The sequence below is a fragment of the Lagopus leucura genome, unplaced genomic scaffold, assembly GCF_019238085.1.
Source record: "Lagopus leucura isolate 7727_CA_CO unplaced genomic scaffold, USGS_WTPT01 Super-Scaffold_100027, whole genome shotgun sequence".
Classification (NCBI taxonomy): domain Eukaryota; kingdom Metazoa; phylum Chordata; class Aves; order Galliformes; family Phasianidae; genus Lagopus; species Lagopus leucura.
The window spans coordinates 607,116-627,973 of record NW_024962278.1 but is presented as its reverse complement, the minus strand read 5'-3'; the positions used below and the strand labels follow the sequence as shown (position 1 = coordinate 627,973).

General features: G+C 42.9%; 1 protein-coding gene across 1 annotated transcript in view; it reads left to right on the top strand.

Annotated features, from left to right (window-relative positions):
* The window catches only part of CTNNA1 (catenin alpha 1), a 106,555-nt gene that overhangs the window by 30,219 nt on the left and 55,478 nt on the right, over positions 1 to 20,858 (top strand). The gene's annotated exons all lie outside the window — the stretch shown is intronic.

Genomic DNA, 20,858 nt, shown 5'->3' with positions numbered 1-20,858 from the left:
GCAATGAAATGGCTTGTAGTGTCATGGCAAGTAAAATTGGCTGAAGTAGCCATAATGGGCTGAAGTGAAGCCTGATTTACACTGGAGGTAAAACAGTTCAGAGGTACTTTCTTGTGATAGTAGAACTCATGTAACAGTGCTGCAGAATTGTGTGTTGCCTTTGAGTCTGCTGTTTCTTGGTGGAAGATACGTCAGCATGAGGTAGTGGTGCTCTGAAGCCTGCATGTACAAGTGAGGGTGCTTGGAGGGCAGAGGCATGCAGTGAGTGGTAGGGAAAGTACAATGAGTTTCTGCTTGCCGGTGGAAAACAAGGGCAAAGTAATTGAACAATACTGAAAGACAAGTCCTGTATAGCTGGCAGGCTGAGCTAGGTACTTCATGTAGTCTGTCTTAATTGCCTGTGAATGTAACTTGTGCTCAGCATTGACGTTGCATGGAGCTTGAGACTGCAGCAGGGAAGCCAACCACCGTGTTGTGCCATTTAAAACTCCTTTTGGAGCAGGGTGTTTTATCAGTACATGATGCACCTGGAACAATCCCTCGAACAAATGTGCTGCTGGATTGGATGCAGGCCTATCAGCACAACAGAATGAAGCGTTCACCAAATGCAAATGAAAAATATGGAGGAGGCAATGCTCAGTCTTGTGCACAGAAGATTCCGTGCATCTCTCTCATTGATAGTTGGTCAATACCTGTGTCAGATTCTAGAGCTTTGACTTCCTTGGGCCCAAAAGCCTATCTTGCTCCTCTGGCTGTGTTCTGCTGTCTCTGATATGCAAGTTAAAGTAATCACGCCGAGTTTCAAAGACTGTATTCCCTATGTTATCTCTTTTAACACATTGTGAAATTAGTGGAGCATACTGAATTTTTTCAAAGTCACTGCTATGTTATGATTGTAGACAGTGTAGTGGGGAAAATGAGATTAGAAATTCAGTGAAATGGAGTGGAAAAAGCAATAGATAAATTATGGTGAAAATGTGGGATGATGTGTAAAAATCCATACTGAGGGCAGGAAAAAAATCAGAATGATGAAGCTGAAGAATGAATAGTAGCTGGGGAGTTAAACAGTGAAAAAGCCATGGCTCATCTACAGAAAGAGTAGGGATGTGCTACTTACAGTGGTGGCAGAGGAAATGTTGTAGCATGTATGGTGGAGGTACCCACAGCACAGTACCCAGCCATCTCCTCCTGTGCTTTTCTCCCATCTCCCTTTGAAGATGGGGATGAATCAGGAATTAAATCTGTTAATTGCACTGTGCTTGCAGTGCATCGTAAATCTTGTTTGAGTGGTAGAATAAGAACTATTTATTGGCCAAGTGTAAAAATTCAAAGACAGGATTGAATGAGGAATATGCTGAAAAGGTTGAAGCACAAGAATGTCTTCAGGCAGATTCCCTTTTAGTTTTAATGCCTTCTGTTTTAGTGGCTTCTTCTAGCTTCTGGGTTTTCTTTCAGATCTTTGGTAATAAAAAGGCTTTTTTCCATAGGTAGTTTATATAACTCAGGGTTTAGTGGTTTTGGACCCTTGGTTTAACTGTCTCCTTGGGCCTGTCCCCAAGGGTTCTGTAAGTCTGCAAGCATTGCTGGCTGTGCTATGATGTGTGGCAGAAGCTTCTGTTCAAATACAATTTTCAGTAATAAAGAAACTGAATCATAGAAGCCCTTGACCCCTGCATTTGCTGGCATGGTGATGAAACCTGTGATTACATCATTAAAAGAAGGGCAAGAGTTGCTTGTTCAGTAGTTCATTATGAAAGTTATATCTTCTTTACTTGGATTGGTGTGCATTTTATTCCCTTTTCCATCTGACTGTTTTCAAAACAGAAGAATAGCCCAAACTGGTCCAACTGAATTTACATCAAGGCCAGTCTCCTATCTTGACAGCAGTCAATAGCAGATGCCTACAAGAAAGATGACAGTAACAAGGGAGGTATGTAGTTTTCCTTGCCCAAAATAGCTCCCAGATAGTAGTGGGCTGTAGCTCAGATGGTTCAGAGCTAGCATTGCTGGCTGTCCTTAATAGCTCTTGATGGACTGACCTCCAATGAATCTGCCTTGTTTTTCTGAACCATTGTAAACTTTCAGCATCCATAAGCTGGAGAACTCCTTGATAAAGAAAATGATTTTGCATTAAGAAACATCTTTTTGTTCGAAGCAGAGAAATTGTTTCATTTCAGAGAAGGCCATGAGCAGCTATCCCCCCCTCACCCTTCTCTGTGCTACGTCGTTCAGAGCTGTGCCGTCTCCTCTTTGCCGGAATGAAGTGTCCTGCTTTCATTAGTTGCTTCCCAAGGCAAAGACTTTTGACACCTCCTCTCAGCTTGGGCTGTCCTCATTACTAACCAGCGTGGTGCGGGAGAGTGGGATTTGAAGAGGGAATGAGAACTTGGTGCCCTTCCTTATCCAATTTGCAGAACTTCCATCGGCTGGCTGTAGCCGAGTGCTGGGGGCGAGGCGCTGCTCTGCAGTTGGTGTCTCCTTGCTGAATCATTCAGAGGTTCTGAGAAAAGAACTACACTGTGGCAATGATCAGGAGATGTTTCAGGAGCATGCTGCTGAGTGAAAGTGCTAGTGTAGGTGTGTTTCTCAGCATCCTACTGAGGCTGGTCTGGGTCTTCAGTTCCTTGTAAGATTTGGGTACCAGAACTGAATCTGGTCCATTTGGTCTGTTGGAGATTCAGACTGCTGTTGATTGATAGGGTCATGAACACTCCAGTACAGTGTTGTGGCGCTTTTGTTTTTTTCTGTTTTAGTCCTGTCCTAATCACGTCTAATATTTGATCTGCTTTTGATAGCTGCTGAACACTGAGTTGATATCATGATGAAACTGCTACATGAAAATCTAGCTTCTGAGTCAGAGGGACTGTTTTGGGGAATGTAAAGTCAGATGGTCTGTGTATCATTTAATACCTCTTGTCTCTTGAACTTCATCTGCAGTTTTATTAGCTGATTTCTTGATTTATATCCTAAAAATGCCAACTGTTCATCCCTTAATTATAGCATTCAATTTTTCAGTTGTTTTTTTTTTTTTCTCCTCCTTCATCTCCCATTTTCCCCCAAGGACTGACTTCCATTATGGCTTTTGCTTATTTCAGCCTCATGACTCCTAATAGGAAATAGTTTCTCTTTTTAAACTAGCACTGCAGATCGTGGATTCAAATAGCAAACTTGAATATCTGAGTGTGATTTTTGTTTTCATTTTTCTTATCTTTGAATAAGCTTTATTCTTATTGCTAATGCTGAATGGCACAGCAAAAGTGAGAAGGCTTAACAAAATTCGTTATTGATTCTGACTAGTGCTGTAAAAGCAGAGTAGTCCAAGGTCTTGGATGGGAGTTCAACTGCCTAGAATGCAATAAATTACCCACCTTAGTCATGGCTGAACTTGTAATATAAATAATCGATGGCAGGAGTCAGATCTGTGTGTGATGTTGCGTTTAGGCATTCATGGTATGTATTTTATTAATTAGATGGGGAAAAAAGTTCAAAGCATATGCCAGTTTAGTTGGATGATGATACCAGTCTTTGAGAGAGGAGGACAGAACAAAGCACCTACCTGAATGTTGTTCAACGTCTGTGTTACATCAGTGAAGAAGATAATAAGAAAGCTAGGATTTGGGGTTCAGGAGTGAGCACAAAAGACGTTTTTTTTAATTGTATCTGAAGTTACTGTTACAACTTCATAATTTTATGTGGGTAGATGCTGACTGACTCTGGTTTACTCCCTGAAGAAAATACATGAAGCTGAATATTTCTGGACAGTACCACCAATTTATCCTTTGCACTAGCAGGTGGTATGGTACCTTCCCTAATGCAGAGAACAGGTACAATGCTTGTTTCTGCTTTACTGTACTGTACAGGTTACTCTCCCTTATATTTATATGCTTGGCTTTCATTGCAAGTTATATTAGCTAGAGTAGTTGAAGTGAATTCATTAGGAAAGAACAGGGAGCTAATTAGAGCTGAAATATTTCTGCATCTTTAAGAAGCAGGTACATAGAATGGAGAAGTAGCAATATCCAGAAACATCCACAGACTCAAAGTTGTGACGCTATGCTCTGTGCTGGAACTCTCCTTGGGCATTATTAGTGTAGAGCATGGACAGCTTGACTTCATCTTAGTGACTGTGTTAAGTACAAGAGATGCAGGAGGTCATGGCTTTTGAGGTTGGGATTTCACATGTTAGAACAGAGTGCAGGATGTCAGCTGGAACCAGAAGATTTCAGTCTGAGCTGTTTGACTACTGTGCTGAAGTTGCAAAAGATACCAGTCTGCTGTACTTGGCTGGTTGACATGGAGGACTGAAAATGAGGACCTCCTTCAGCTTTAGACAGTCCATTTTTCTTGCTTGGCTTTATGGAATGTGGGCAGTTGGGTTTCTTTCCATGAACACTGCTTTTGAGCCATTGGCCTGTAGTGATTGGAGGTGTCCAGAAATGTGCAGGGAAGTCTCAATTTTTAAACATATTCTGTACCCCACTGAATTCTCATGCTTCCAACTACCCTTTCAGATGCACACAAGTAACAGACTTGTACTTGCCTAAACTTTGTCAGAAGCTCTAGTTTGGCTAGCATGGAATGTGAACCCAGAGCCCCATTGTGTACAACATGCTCTTGTACAATAAAATCCCTTGTTACTACATTTGGAAACGATAAATCGTGTTACATAAAGTAGCTTGACAGGTCCTATTTCAATGGGAATTTTAATGCTTTCATATTATCATTCTGACTGTGTCCTTGGCTGTCTGGATTGCATTAGAGGTGCTTGGCAGCAAATGGAGAAAAACCATTTGGGGCCAGCTTCAGAGCAGGCATTTCAGGCACAGATCATTTCAGCTCATTTTTCCAGTTTCCGTGCTCTGCTTGGCCTCAAGACCCATAGCAGGGTGTGATGGAGGGGGAGAAGTGGGGGTGTTGTATTTCTTTAATAATAGATTTCCAACAGTTGCAAAGCACATCTTGAAGGTAAGCGAAGCAGCTGATCTGCAGACTGTGTGCTGCCTAGAGTGCCTTGGCCCTCAGTACCTGACATAGATATCACCACTTCTGGTTTTAGACTTGGTGGTTGCATGTCTTGCTGCATGCCTGTGCTGGACTTCATGTTTAGTGTGCTTAGGGAAATGTGCTACACCAAGCAAGTACGTTTGTTCTCCTGATTGTCATTCCACTGGTTTGCTTTCCTTTCCTAAAGCTTCTTTGAACACCTCTGGTGCTTGAAAGTGAATGGGCAAGAGATATCTAGCTCATATCTTCAGTGTGTTTGGGCAGAAGTAATTTTGTCTTTGGAACTACCTGTGAAGGGTATTTCTACCTCTGACACATAAGACTTTTAGAATGGAGATGCTTTCATTATGAATTTGCCCATTAATAATATTGACAGTTTCTATTTCCCATTTGGAAAGGAATGCATGTGTATTTGCACGTGTCTGCTAAACTTAGGTTCAGTTAACTCGTGTATTTGGAAGGGCTCTTGCACAGCCCTTTTAATGAAAGCAGCTGTATCTGTGGAAATGTGTATGTGAATGAAAATGGCAGACTGATCCATATTCATGATAGATGCTGATAAAAAAAAATTCTGCCTTGAGATAATCTACCCTTTCTTTTTAATATTGTTTCTGTCAGTTTAAGATGGTTGAATGCTGAAGTGATGGACACGGCTTGAAAGCCTCTGGATTTTCCCTTCACGGGCTTTGCTGTTCAGCAGAGATGTGTGCTATTCTCTGGGCACTAATTTTCATAGATGTTATCAGATTGACAACAGTGCTGCTTTAAGAAAATAAATAAATTTCTGAAGTGATACTGATTTTAAGTTGGTAAAGGATGATATAAAGTAAATCAGTGAGCATGATGAGTCTGGTGAGAATTCAGGTGGTGTTCATTAGCTTGTTCTTTCTGAGCCCCAAAAAGGAGCTTCCAGGTTGCTTCCCCTTGGTCCTGGCTTGGGACTGGGCACAGCCCGTGCTTTCAGAGGATGTTCTGGGAGCTCTTTGGGGTGGCGATATCAGGCCTGTTGAAAGAAAAGGAAGAATTTACGAGTTCTGAATGATTTTTTAAGCCCAAGGCAGCTTTTGCACTGAGCGGTGAAAATGTGTTTCTTAAAGAAGAGCATGGTTGTCATAATTACCTTCAGGGAAATACACCCTTAGGGAAGCTCAGCAAAGCTCAAGTGGCACCTGAGGCCTTGTTCCAGAACGGGCTCAGCAGCCTGTTGGTATCACTGCTCTCCTCCATTACTGTGCGCAGCCTCTGCTCCCAGACATCTGGTGCCAGCAAGCAGCAAAACCCTTTGAAATGGAATGCTTTGACAGCGTTTGGGATTTAGTCGAAATTGCATTACGTAGCTGCAGTCCACTTGCAGTCCTCACGCACTTTCCAGTGTTTTTATTGTAGATCCTTAACACGCATTAAACAAAAAAGGCTGCTGCCCTTCCAGAGCAGCAAAATTCTGAAGCAGAACTGAGGGCAAGTGCTGTCTGTAGCTGGGAGAGCCGAGTCGTGTGGGTACCTCGTGTGGCTGTGATGGCTCTGCCTTACTGCTCCCTGCTGCCCCGGCCCTCACCTTTCCTGCCAGGCATGCTTTCTCCGGTGTTAACAAGTCTAATAGTTTCTAATACTGTACAATACAGCTCCTTCTTAATTTAATTATTCTGATTAGCCTTGAGGATGGGTGGAGAGAAGACTTCAAATGAGGGGTGCCTGCTTGTTTGTGTTGTGGCACTCAGCCGTGTTTTGCCTCTATTGAACTGTGAGCCATTTTACATAAATGTGCATGAATTCTACTTCAAAGTTTTGTTTTTAGTCAGAATTCTACTGTTTAGTATAAAAATATTTGAACTTTATGTCAGATAATAATATATTTAGTCAGTTTGTTCTGTACTACATTTGTACTCTCTCAAAATCAGAGAGAACAGATAGAGCAGAGCGTGTAGGATTGTGTGGTGACTGCTGATCTGTGGATAAACAGCCTCCTAGCCTCCAGCAGGATCATGCTCTCCGTGTGCAGAAGTATTACACACACAACTGGGCTTTTTAATTTCCCTCTTGCTGGATGAAAGGGGTGATGGAATTACGGCAAAGCTGGAATACTGTATTTTGTGCACTGGGACAAAATACTTGCGTCTCAATTCCTTGATTTCCCTTTCTTTCCCTCCATCTGAATAAAACTCTGCATTAAGTTCTGCCTTTCTACATGATGAGATTCAGGAGGTGGGAGAAGAGGACAGTCACTGTGTGTATACATGGTGCTCTGTTGTCTGCTATCCAGTGGTATGAATAATGAGTTAAGCTCTTCCCTTCTTTTCTCCTATCTACTTTCTTACAGACAGCTATATAAGCAGAATAGGTCTTCACTGGAGTTGCTGTTCTAGGTGTAGGGTTTAACACCTGGACCACGCTCTTTGCTTAGGGTGTTTTATCCTGTTCAAACAAGCTGATGTTCTGTAATGCTCGTAATGTCTCCCAGAGCTTTACAGCTACTTTGTCCCGGAAAGTCAACTGAATCAATACAGAATAATTAGCATTTGTGGCTTATCCAAGTAGTGGCAGCCCTCTTGAATGTAAATAGAGGCAGAAGAGTGACTTAATCCTCCTCTAGTGTGAGGAAAGGATGAGGGTTAAGCTGTATCTTGAAACAGAGGAGAAAAACTCATCTTGCCTTTGGTTTGCCCAGGGACGTGTTCCTTCAGCAGGAGAAACAGGAGTTAGAGGCAAATGGGAAGAGGAACAGCAGAGGAGGTGCAGATTGTATATGCCAGGGGTTCAAAGCTTTCTGCTCAACTCTGGTGGTTATTCACTCAGAAAGCCAGGCAGTCAGGATTATCATTGCTGGATTGCTAGTCTGAAAGTGTAGTTTGAAAGGGAGGTTTCTTCAGCATAGCAGTAGGAAAGCTGTGGGCTTTCAGGCCAAGAACTGTCTTGCAGAGGTGTGCTAAAAGGTGCATTTTTCTCATTGCCGATTAGAAAATAAAACCAACAGTCCTTTCCCTAGGGATCAAGCCGTAAGGGGCAAAACAGGACATCTGCAGAACTTGCATTGGTCAGTGAGAAGGCAGAGTGCCATCCACTGCAGCTCGTTTCCACAAGTAGCTGTGCCTTTAATGGACTGAGCGTGTTTTTCTTTATCCTCTTGTGTTTCGGGCTGAGCTTAAATGTTGCGTGATGTGCAGCCATTTGTGGATTATTGATTCATCCTGCATATATGTTAACCTTTGACTGTCAAGAAAAATGCTTTTGCCATTCATAGGGTGCTCTGCTGCTTCCATATGTGGCCAGAAAAAATAAAATATCTTCTCAGCTCCGACTCTTTTCTGTGTGCCTGAGGTGCTGTCATCTGTGTTTAACTGAATATGCTAACTTGAATTGACATTATCAGTTACTTTATAAAACCTGTGGAAAGAGCTTGAAAAATGAAACCTGATGGTACTTAGACAAATAAAAAGGCTTCTGAAAGCAGAAGGTTCTCTTCTGTGGCTCTAACTCTGTACGTGTGATGTCTCAAGAGCTCGGCATCTCTGGAGCAAAGGAAGCTCAGGAGACGTGGGGGTGTGCAGTGCAGTAATTTGGAGAGCTGGGCTGCGGTTCCTGCGGATGCAGACAAGTTTGTCTTTGCTGTTTGCAGACTGGCTTATTAGTTCAGGCAGGAAAGGTGTTCTGGCAACAGGCAGGTGTCCCTGGAGGGACTTCCTTTGTCCTTTCTGCTTTTTGCTTGCTCCAGATTTTCATTCGTGCTTACCTTTCATCTGCCAGGCTTCCATAGAATGCATTTTGGTCTCCTATTTAAAAGATGGGCTCTTTGAAAAATAAAATAGATGTACTTTTTATTGCCTTTGTGCTAAATTGATTGAATTTTGGGCTACAATTTCCACCTACAAGTGGGGCAGGCACCTTCTTTCAATGCCAAATTTAAGATTTTACAGTGCAGAGAAGCTGTACATAGAAGAAGCTTAGGGGAGACAAGGCATTTAATATTAATTAAATAAAATTAATAAAATATAAAAAATATTAAAAAATAAATAAAAATAATAAAATTAATATAATAATTAATGTGCAAAACTTGGAATAACACTGGTTAATACGTGTTAAATACACTGGTGTTATCTTGATGCATGGATGTTGTTGTGCCGTATTTGCATTTCTTTGAGAGGAATATGAAAGAGTGCTGGTGATCCTAAAGCATTTTTGTGTGACTTCCTGGAGACATCCCTCATTTATGTGCCTGAGCTTTATCTATATTTCAAAGCTGTTTTTCATACAGTTTCTGTTGATGGGTTTCAGGTTTGCTGCAGAAGATGTTTATTAGCAACACTGGTTTACGATGCTTTAAAAATATAAATATATATCCTTTTTTTTCACTAGCAAGAAAACCCAGGGCTTGTTTGTAGCACATTCACAGTCCTCTATGCAATGGCAGGAGATCATGACAGATGGTTCTCTTAGAGCTTCCCAGCAGTGAGTGTCAATGATGGCCCAAGCCTTAACATCTCCGTTTACTTGGTAGTTTTCAACTGTACACCATGCATTGCTTCCAAAGATATGCTAATTTTATTCAAAACCACGTGCTACCAGACCCCAGCCATTGCCTCTGCTGCTGTGGAGGCTGAGCAGCTGATTGTTAAATTGCCCAGATGGCTTCTGTGTCTGGTTTGAATTCCTTCATTTCTGTTTTGAAAGGATTTGCCTGTCAACCTTCTCCACTGTATTGAAACACGTAGGGAGAAAGTTCCTGAGCCTCTGGCCAGACCCGGAGTGCTTCTGTTCCTCTGATAACCTTAAGGCTGATTTGCTCATCCCCACAGCAACTTTGAACCTTTACTTTGAGGACAACTTTAGAAGAATTGTCATTATTGAGTCATTTCAGGGGAAGAAGGTGACAGGAGAGCTCTGATGTCAAGTAAAAAATAAGGCTGCAGCTCTATCATTTGATACTGTTCCCCTTAAATGCCAAATTGTGAATTTCCTTAGAGGCAGAATGAGTTTTTGGGCTCTTCTCCAGGAGTCAAGGAATCCCAATTCTAGAGGTCAGTGGACTGCAAAAAGCAAGAAAATGAGAAGTTAATGCGGAAATAAATGGAATGAGGTTTAGGTTGGGAATAGGAAAGTTGAAAGCCTTTCTGTCTTGCACCTGAGCAGTTGACCCTTTTGGAGCTAATGGCTTGCCAGTTGGTCACATTTCTTCTTGTGGGATGATATTTTAAATCAGGTCTGTAATTAAGATTTGTGAAGACCCTGCCTTCCTCAAAGTGGATGTTCTTGTGCTGAGTTGTAAGAGCCAGTCCAAGGCAATGGTAGTAATGAAGCAGCCAATCTTCATGTCCTGGTACTCCTGCATGCTGAAATCTCCTCTAAACTTTTATCTCCAGTCCATTCTGTGGAGCTGTGAGAACATCTACTGTTATTAGGGAACATATTCGCTTTCTTGCTCCCCAAAACTAAGAGTACTCTCAGCTGGAATTTAGGAAACCTTTTTGAGAGGACAAGACAGGCAGCTTGTATTGCTTCAGAGCATTCCTGGTGTCATTTCTAGTAGGTGGATTAATTTTTTTAATGCACTTCATAGCCTTCCTCTATGGCTTTTGGTTATATGCACTGCTTCAGAAGTGGGTAATACCCAAAGGAAAGCAGCTGTTTCAGTGCCAGGCCGTAGTGAACTGTATATTCAGTTAAAGCTGTTTTCTCAGTGTAGAAGGGGATTTTACCAACTGTTTTTTCAGAGCATTACCTACTGAAGCACATCCAGTTTTCCTGTTTTTCTGCACCAGATTGTGCACTTGTATACATGAATTCTGTTTGCTTTGAATAGTTGCTTCTTTATCATCTATCTGGTGCTAATTTAAATCATCTGTCTAGTGGTTTCTTTGCAAGTAGTAGTTGATAAAATAAACATGTGAGGTGCCTCCTCATCCCATGTTTCTCTGCCTTGCTTCCTGCTCCTTTTCTGAGCTCCTCCTTAGATGATGCCACAGTACCGCCTCAGCTTGCTGCCTTTCCTGACTGGTTTATTTCCTTTGACATCCGCTTTCTTTTGAAGAAGGGCAGCTACTTTGTATGTGTCAGCCTAGTGCTGGCATCTTAAATACTTTAATGCATTCTCATTATCTGCAAGGGTGGCTGTCTAATTAGTTAGCTTAGTAAATAATGGCTTGATAGTGTCTCTGGAAAGTTATGCATGCCACAGTTTTAATGCCTTTCTAATCCTGGCCAGTTCCTTGGTGAGTCACTTGCACTGGGTAAGAGGAGGAGATGGAAGTGAGGGTGGTGGCTTTCTTGAACTCAAACCAGTATTGCCAACCCATGGTCAGTAAGGTTGTTCTCGCTTCCAGCAATTTTGTCTTCTGAGGAGGGAAGTGAATTTATCAAGATCTGTGTGTGGGAGGGAGAGGAGATGCTCGGCTCCGGCGTGTTGGTGCTGGGAAGGCTGGAGGTGCTTGTTAGCTCGTCCCTCCCAGTTAGTCAGCTTTGATGCTATTTCCAGTGATTTTAATGCCTTTTGCTTCCTGTCGAAGGCAACTTCAGATTTAGTATTTCACTGCTGTATTGCAGGGTAGATCTGCTGAATCCTTTTCTACAGGAAATACTTAAAAATCTGTCACAAACTAAAGCTATTTATATTTCTAATAATGAATAAAGGTTACATTAATTCTAGCTTTGAATGTCTTATGACTTTATGGGCAGGATTGTTTCATTATCTATTTCTCTGAGCTGTCTTGCCAGGAGTTAGGTGGCTTTATTCCCAGATTTATAATGCATTCTCTTCCTCTTGGAAAGGGCATATGCTGTCTTGGCTCACTCTTTTTAATTTGAGTCTTGCAGGGGTCTGTGTTGTTCCAATTTTAGTTGTTCTATTTCTAAAGCCTTTCACATGCATGTAAAATATGATAAAAACTAAAATATTTCAAGGCTTTTACAATGACTTTGGGTGTAAGCTTCACACTGCTTTTCATCTTTCTGGATATATCTATTAGTTCATTTAATCTGCAAAGGAAAAACTTGAGATATTCTTTAGATTAGGTTAGTAATTAACATAAAAATGAAAGGTTTAGCCTGTAAGAAGGGACTCTGGTAGCATCTTACTTGCCAGCCCCAGCAGCTGTCTCGTGGCTCCCATGAAGCAGTGTCCATCAGGCTTGGTATTCAGGGCATTCTCTCATCCATTCTTCCATGCCGGTCCAACCAGCAAAGTGGTGAGTGAGATGAATTGACCCACGTCCAAGCTGAACTAGTTGTCATTCAACACAACAGCATTAGAGGAAACAGCTCTTAAGTATTGGCAAAACCCCACGCTGCCCTCCTGGAGCTGGGCTTCTGCCACTGGGGAGTGACTTAGGCTCAGCCAGGTGGGGAGAGGTGCGGAGCCGTGCCAGTCTGCAAACACTGGAGGTCAGGCAGGACGCTGGGCCTGCTGTAAAACCACCTCCATGCATCTGGAGTCATGAGGAGTAGAGCTCAGGCACTTCTCTCTCCTGCCTGCGGGCTGCGTGTGAACGGATGGAGGTGTGCAGGGAGAGGGGTGGGGAGAAGTTCCCTGTGTGAAGGCTGGCGAGGAACCTGCCAGATTGCTCCAGTTTCAAGTGAGATCCTTTTGGCATGGCTGTCAGAGCTCACCTAGGTAACGTATTTGAGGTTATGAGTCCAAACCTTGCAATTTCATGCCCTTCTAATCATGGCCAGTTCCTTGGTCCCAAGTGTGTTTGCCTCGTTAATGCTGGGTCTCTTGCCTTTGAGCTTTTCCAAACTCTGCCCCGTCCCAGTTCTGCTTCTGAATCGCAACTTCATGTAAACTAAGAGAACTCGGTTTTAGAGTGTGGCATGTTGCCAAGTTTGATTTTCCTTTTGAGCTTATATGGAAGCAAAGTTCTGTGTTGTAGCAGGTTGATTTTCTTGGTATCTTGTGTGACTAAATATTTTTGTCTTGCTGGTGGAAATGTGTTGCAGAGATACAGAGCCTGTATGTACCCGACTATGAAACCCAGGCTGCTGCCTTCTTTAGATGTAAGAATAAGTCTCAAGAGAAGGCTGGTATACCAGGCCATTACCTGGTAGAGCTCTTTCACGAACGTTTCATACCAATTTAATTCCTCCTCTGTCCCAGGCCGAACATCTCCCTTCCATCTCCTCCCCAAGATCACTGGTGAAAATAATGGTAAAAAAAAAAAAAATTACTTTGAGCTGCCTCAATATCATTTATTCCCTTGAGAAATAAATGCATCAGTAACACTGCACAGTAATTCTAAAGCTCTGATTTCACCTTTGCTTATAAGAACACTTCCTCTTGTTACTCTCCTGTGAAGGTATTTGAATGAAACTGGTAGTTACCAATGCAGCTGGAGGACAGGCAGGGTTTGTATGTGTGTATGTATACAGGTTAGTTGTTTACTAACTGGATTCCTGCGTGAGCTGGCAATGAAACTTCCCACTCCATGTGAAGTGATGGGCTGCTGACAGTGTCCGGTGTTCCCAGCATCACCTTCGAGAGGCAGCTCTGCAGTGAGATGAGGCTCATGGCATTACGAATAGATTTCGGTCTGGAGTGGTGTCATAGGTCTTGAAGGTTTTGGTCAGCTGCCATTGAAGATAGAAGATGTGAAATTTGGAGGCTGAGTTAAGTTGCGAGTTCTCCTGATTTTCCCTTTCCTCTTAGGGAACAGACTATGTACGGGTAACATCACAAATCACAGCGCTCAGATGAGGAAGTGAAATTTTTCAGAGTATTTTGTATTAATGAAAAGCCTACAAATATGTGACTAATTTGAATTGTGTTTGAAAGTCAAGAGGAATGCTTTTGATAAAAGATAATGAATGGTAAAATAGGCCTTTCCCAAAGTATTTCATTAATTTCTTTTAACTTGTCAAAGCAGAAATCAATCTGTGTAATGTCCTTACTAGAAGCTGTTTCAATAATCACAAAAGTCCTATTTTCTGCTCAGAATGCTTTTTTGAGTCAGATCACAGAAACCTATTGTTGTTCTTTATCACATTGTGCCTTGTCTCTGAGCAACCTTTGTCGAGTATGTGGTCTTGTTACCAAGTCCTAATTCTTTCAGTAGTTTAAAATATGTCTTGCATAAGCAAGTGTAGGAAACTCTATATAAAAATAACTCAAAAAAAAAAAAACCCAAACAAAAAAGCATAGTTTAATAGTTTATCCACTAAAAGCAGTGTACAGCAACTCAGCCCCGCTTAGCCTGCAGCTGGTAATGGGTAGAAAGCTTTGAGAAATATGAGTGTGAAGCAGGCACTCGATTTTACAGCCACTGGTTAGGATAACATGGTATGGCTGAATCTGAGAGATAATTTTAAATGATTATTTAATGCAATAGAGGAGACTAGTGCCATTGTATCTGTGCTTTGAGCAGGTTCCCGTCTGTGGAGGCCCTTCTTGAAAGTGAACTGCTGTGTTTCTGCCCTGTTAGTGACTTTAGAGATTTAAATTTTGATATCTAAACATCATTTCCAGTGAGTTCCCTGGGGGCACTGCTTGTATGTACTCGTATCACGTGGGCCTGTTTTGTCGTATCTCTGTCACACTTTGCGTACATGTATGTGATTTTAGAGGCACGAGTGGTTGGGTTGTTTTGGTACGTAAACTCATCTGTTGTGCATGGCTTCCTTGTTTCACTGATGTCTGGTGGTCAGGAAACAGAAACCCACCATGTGGTCTGGTGGTTACAGTGCGGGCTGCACTCAGTGGCATTACAGCGAGCAGAAGAAATGTGCCACATTGTAGTTCAGTTTGCATAAACAACTGAAACGGTGCTTTGCTGATGATCTCTTACTAATTTTCCTGATGAAGATTACAGTTTTTGAATGAATGGACAGGAATGTTAGGTGTTTGAAAGTTCCTCTTTTGATGATGCAGCTTTACTTGGGCTTATTCAAATGATGGAGTACCCACTGAGAAGAGGAAAGCAGTCAGCAATCTAATAGCACTGGTTCATCTGAATGTGGTATAAAACTTCTTCATGTGTCTCTGGACACTCTCATTGGCATGCTTTGTCAAATTAATTGTTGGCCATGGACAGTTGTAGATATGAAGGGGTAATATCCCTAAAATTTATCTGTGTGGAGCACTGGAGTAGTTCTGTGCTTTGTCAGCGCTTCCATTTGTCTTCATTGTTTTATGGCGTGCTGTCAGACAGCTGTTAGGCATGGAGGATCCTGGATTCCTGGTGCTGTGTCACGGTGAGGCACCGAGCAGCTCCAGCAGTGTGGGAGCCCCTCTGATCTGCAGCTGGCTGCCGGTCAGGAACAGGAGCCGAGCTCTGAATTCAGTCCTTCAACGCTTCTCCCATTTGGAGCCTGAAGGAAAGTTCCAAATCCTCCAAGTTTCAGAATTGTCAACAAATGCCTGAATTGCCAGTGGAGCTGAAACTTGGAGCAGCCGAGGCATCGCAGCTTGCTTGGCAGTGTTTGAGGGTATGTCAGTTGCATGGTCTGTGCATATCTGGAGTGCCTTACTCCTGATTTTGCTGCTGTGGGCTGTGTGGGTGCTGAGTTATTTTAGCTATCAGCAGCAGGTGTCCCTCAGCTGAAGCAATGACAAATTTTAGCTGGTCTAAAGCAGAGAGCTGCTCCCTGCTTACAGTCTGACAGCAACACCTGGCAGAAGTTCAGAGCATGCAGAACACTGAGCATGCTGCTTCATGGTGCAGGTGAAGAAGGGCAAACATTACATCCATGGAAAGTTAGCTGCCACTGCAGACTGGTACCTTGTTGAAGCCACACTATTTTGTTTGCTCAGGACTGTGATGTTGTGTTAGCAAGCTTTGGCAGGTACTATATCTGTGTATTTTTGTCCTGTAGTGCAACCTAATCAAATGGCTAAGCTTTAAGTTTCTGGTTTTGTAGCAGTGGATGCTAACTGCAGGAAAAAAGCATTTATCAAGGAGTCAGCGCTCCCTCTTCCAGGTTTCCAGGTTTCACGAGTGCCATGGTGCTGATAGATGTCCCAGAGCTGAACTGATGGTCTGTGGAGAAGAATATCAGCTGGTAGTGGTTTTCTCTTCCTGCCTACCTCGTGGCTGTTGAGTTTCTGAGGGTCTCAACCCCACAGATGTGCTGTTGATACCCATACAGCTCCCAGTTATTGTTAAGAGCTGCCAAACCAGTGACCTGTGCTCTCTCTTTCCAGCTGTGTCCCAGTTGGTTCTGTCTTCAGGATTGCCTGGGGAGATTAAGAAGAAATTCCGTGTCTTTGCTGAAGCATCTTTTTCTATGCAGAGGACAATACAGATGGAGCTTTCTCTGCCCTGTATATGAGCATCGTGGTTAGGCATCAGGCCTTTTCCCCTGTCCCCAGCTGGGCACGTGCTGAGCTGCCTGCTTGCTGAATGACCCTCTCTGGTTGGGTGAGTTCAGCCCCGTGTGTACAGAGCTGGGACTGCCAGCAGTGCTGCTGGGGATGTGCTCACCAGTGAGGAATGCACAGGTGATTTCCTGTTGCAAGCCATTGTGTGGTGTCTTTAGTGGTGGAGGCTTATTCATAGTCTGTGTCCTTATCCCTTTCCCCGTATACTTGCTGTTAACAGATTATATCATTATCAGCTTGGTATGAGCTCTATTAGGATTAGAGTTTTTCTTCCCTGAAAGATTAAAAACTTCAGATGGTATCAGGGTTGAAGCAGTTTGTTTGAGGGCAGGAAATGATAGTCCCGGTTAACTTGCACATGGCTTCAGAGGCAGAGGGTCTGGGCATGTGATGGATTATTTAGGAGCTGAAGAGAAGAGAGCCAATACCTCATTGTACAAGTACTTACCCTAGGGCTGAGCTGGATTCCACATCCATGCTCTTCTCCGTATTTTTAGCTCTTTGCACTCATGTAAGTAACATTGCTTTTGCAGTAAGCTTTCCTGCAGTGTTCTGTACACTTGGTAAAGGATATTTCAGGATTTCTGTAGCTGTATGGTTGGAAGCATCTTGGAAGGACCTTTCTACTTGAAATGCATTTCCTGTATCTGGTGCTGTTCTTTAATCTCAGGCGGTCTCGCAAAACCCGTTCTACCTATTAAATATGCAGTAAAGCTGTTCTGTTTGGTACAAGACTGTATGTTTAAACAGCAGAAGTCCTCGTTGCTCTTGTATTTTAAAATTAAGAATTCAGCTGCAACACTACCTTCAGATTTGGAGCCATTAGAATGGATTTTTCAGATTTATTCTCCTGATTACAGTACAGAAAATTAATTGCTTTTGACGGTAAAGAATTATGACCTATTCATTATTTAAGAACCTTCTTGATGGATGAACCATTTCTACTTCCAGACTTTTTGTGAAGTGAGGCTGCATTTTAAACTGATACAAGCATAATACACCCATATCAAACGATGGATGCTTTCTAGGGGGTTAATAATTGGAAGAAAAGAATGAAAGCACTTAGTGCCTCACTTGTCTGAGTGTTTAGCATACAAGTAGTAGAGCCTGCTGGGAGAAAACAGGAGTAACTTGCTTGAACTGCATTTAAAATAATAACATTTTTAAAAGGAGGATTTGTTGTTTCTTAAAGTGTCCTGGCTGTGGAGGTACCACCCTAGTTTGTGTCTGTGTTCCATACTGCAGAGAAGGCCTTGCACGTACTGCAGGAAAGGCCTGGCTCTCCCACCCGCACAGCACTCAGCTCCTCACTGTTGGCACTGCTGCTTCACAAGTTCTCCAATGATCTCTGTGTGTGTTTAAGCCTTTGTCTCATCTTTTTAACAGATGAAGGAACAAGAAGAAATAGGTTGTTTTTTTTTTTTTTTTTTAAACCATGTCAATTAAAAACAGCAGATCTGTAGTGATGGTTTGGTTACCTTTGAGCCTGGAAACGTTTGCTGAATGCCCTCAGCAGCCAAACTTCTTCAGTCATTCATCGTAGAAGTAAATATGGAACTTTGTGAATGAAACATTTTTCTCTGTTTTATGAGATAATTCCCAGAGCACATGGTTCTGATGTCAAAGGTCGTTATAAAGCAAATGTTTTCATAGCATCTAATAGTAATCAAATTGCTGATAAGTTGCTTTAAGAAGTTTCTTTACAAACGTAGAACTATAAAGATTAACTTCAGGGTTCCAGGGGTGTGTGACCTATTGCAGGGAGTTCTGTCCCTTAAACAGCATAAAACCACAGACCTGGAGGGAGGGAGGAGGAGGAGAGGGGGGAAAAGGTGTCCGAGCTTCCCTGTTGTGCTTCAGTTCTCCTCTTGGGCTGTGTTCTTGAGTCTTCGTTTTTTCACAGTTGCTTTAACACAGCCCACATTTAAAAGCTAGCTGCCAGTGATGCTGACAGTTTCTTATTGCTGATTGATTTCAGAGATTTTGCATAGAATTATCAGAGTACCATTTTTTTTTCTCCTATGTGTCTTACCTTTCCTTGTGAAAACAACGGCTTTTATATTTTTAGAGAGACACTGTTGATCTTAACGTCAATCTTTTTGAAAGTTTAAGAAAATACATTGATCCTGTGCTGCTTTGAAGTATGAGAAGGACTGAGGAGCCACTGGCTTGTAAAAGCTGTGAGAACTTGAGTTAGCCAAACTTAGTGCACAAAAGCAGAAAGCAGCGCAGGCTCAGATACTGAAGTGGCTTTAGCTGGCAGTTCAGTGCATGTAATCATCTTGGAACATCCTGAAACGTGTTCTTTCTCTCAGCTGTTGCACTGAGTCTTTTGGGCTGTGCCCGTGAACTTGTCTAAATGAGGCTGTTCTGGTGTTGTTGAAGCACCGTGACTTAGAACACAGTGTTACAGTGGCCTCTGTAAAGGATGCTTGTACGGGGCTGTATCTCTCTGTCACTTCCTAGGCTGTAATAATTCAAAGCCAGGGAGATGTGCTGTGGTTTGACACCTGTGCACGGTGTGGTTCCTGCTGAGTGCCTGGAAGGGCGGTGCTGCTGGAGGGGACAGGCTGCTGCTGGCGCTGACACTGCCAGCACTCTGCCTGGTGGCCCAGGGCTGTGCCCACGGGTCCTGCTGGCTGCCATGGCTGCAGCACAGGGAGCGGCCCAACGCTGGCTTGGGCTGCTGTTGGTGTGCTCTGAGACCCCAATGGATGTAGGCAGTTGGACACCTCTGCTTGAAAAAGGAGGAAAAAAAAAAAAAAAAAAAAAAAAAGAGGCAAATCCAGTTTTACAGTATACACAATTTTAATAACAAAAATGTTCTGTACACTGCACTTCTTTTTATTCCATTACTTACACCCCCCTCCCATCAGGATCTGGCTCTTTAACTATAATTTCAATACAGTGCACTGAGGGCTCTCCGTCTCGTTGCTGAGCTGGTAGAATAGTTCACTCGCTAATGTTTCATGAGGGTGAGAAGCAAAACAGGGTGCTGTTTTTGTTTTGTCTTTAGGGTTTGTTTTAACAAATGGGTGGCTGAGGGCTGGCAGGTGGAGGTTTGTGTGTACATCACAGGTGCATGAGCTGTGTGGTGTTTTGTCCTTAAAATGCATGAGTTTTGCCCTGTCTGAGGTTGGCCATATCCATCAAAGCTGCTGTCACCTCTCCCTGAATACCTCTCGAAAAGGATTTTTGTTCAAGGTGTGAAATGCTACATTTCCGGGTGACTAAAATGGTCTCCAAGCATCCCACTAGCACCTGGCTTAAAAAGGAAAATCTGTCCCCACTTCCAGTGCATGGGACTCTGTGCAATGCAGAAGGGGATGGGAGGAAGGATCTGCTTCTGTGCAGCTGCCTTCAGGTTGTGCTGCTATTTCTTTTCTTGCTTTTTTTGTTCTTTTTACTGGGGGAGAAGTTCTGTGTTCCTTTCTGAACTCCCTAATTTTTATGTAAAGATGAAATTCAGCTTTCTCAGTAGACTTCATAGGTCTGAACAGATGGATTTTAATAGCTGTGCAGCTCACAAAATTAAATCAACTTTATTTTCATTAAAGTAGTACAGAAATTAACTTAGGCACATTAAAAACCAAGAATGTAGTGCAGACTTCTGATTAAAGCCACTGGATGTTTCTGGTTTACATGTCAGCAATAGACTGCAGCCTTTGAAGGGGCATACAGGCTGCGAGCTCAGATGCTGGGCTTTGCATGCAGGCTGGGCTTATCTCTAAAAAATCATGTAACTTCTGCAGCAAAACAAAACCCAGCATTGATTCAGCAGCATTAATTACGTTTCCTTCTGATGGAAGTGGGAGCTCTGCTGGCAGAGGAGCGCTCCCATCGGAGTCTCAGCGCTAACCCGTTTTACTCTCGATCAAGTAATTCTTGGTTGTATGCATTTAAACGATGATCTAATGCAGAGCGACTAACAAGAGGGGAGCTGAAAGCATTAATTCAGACCTGTTCCAACACGATGACTCAAATGGAGCTTGTACTGCCTGGTTTGCATTTCACTGGCACGGGGGTGGGGAATGGAAGCGGAGGCAATCAGGGAGGCTGGGGGATGTCTTTGGGTGGCACAAGGATCCTAGAGCAGCGGAACAAATTTCCACTTCTGAACGGCCCTGAAGGCTTGTGTGATGCTGTACCTAGAGGTGGTGAGGCACCTCTGTCATTTATCATAGTATCACAGAATGGTTGGTTTAGAAGTGACCTTGCAGCCTCCTCAGTCCTTGCTGTGCCCCCCACCAGCTCAGGCTACCCAAGGCCCCGTCCATGGCCTTGGGCACCTCCAGGGATAGGGTAACCACGTGTCTGGGCAGCAGTGCCAGGGCCTCACTGTCCCCTGGGTAAAGAATTTCCCCCTAATTGAGTATCTGCAGAAACCAAGGCTGTGCAGTAGAGGTGATAGAGAAGAATTTAACAACCGCTTCATCAGTCAGTGCTCATCCTGAAAACACTTAACTTAAGCCAGATCATCCTGCTTCGTATTCCATAAACAAAATAAATCAGACTGCTGACTAAGGCAATTATTATAATCCTCTCTTTGTTTGGA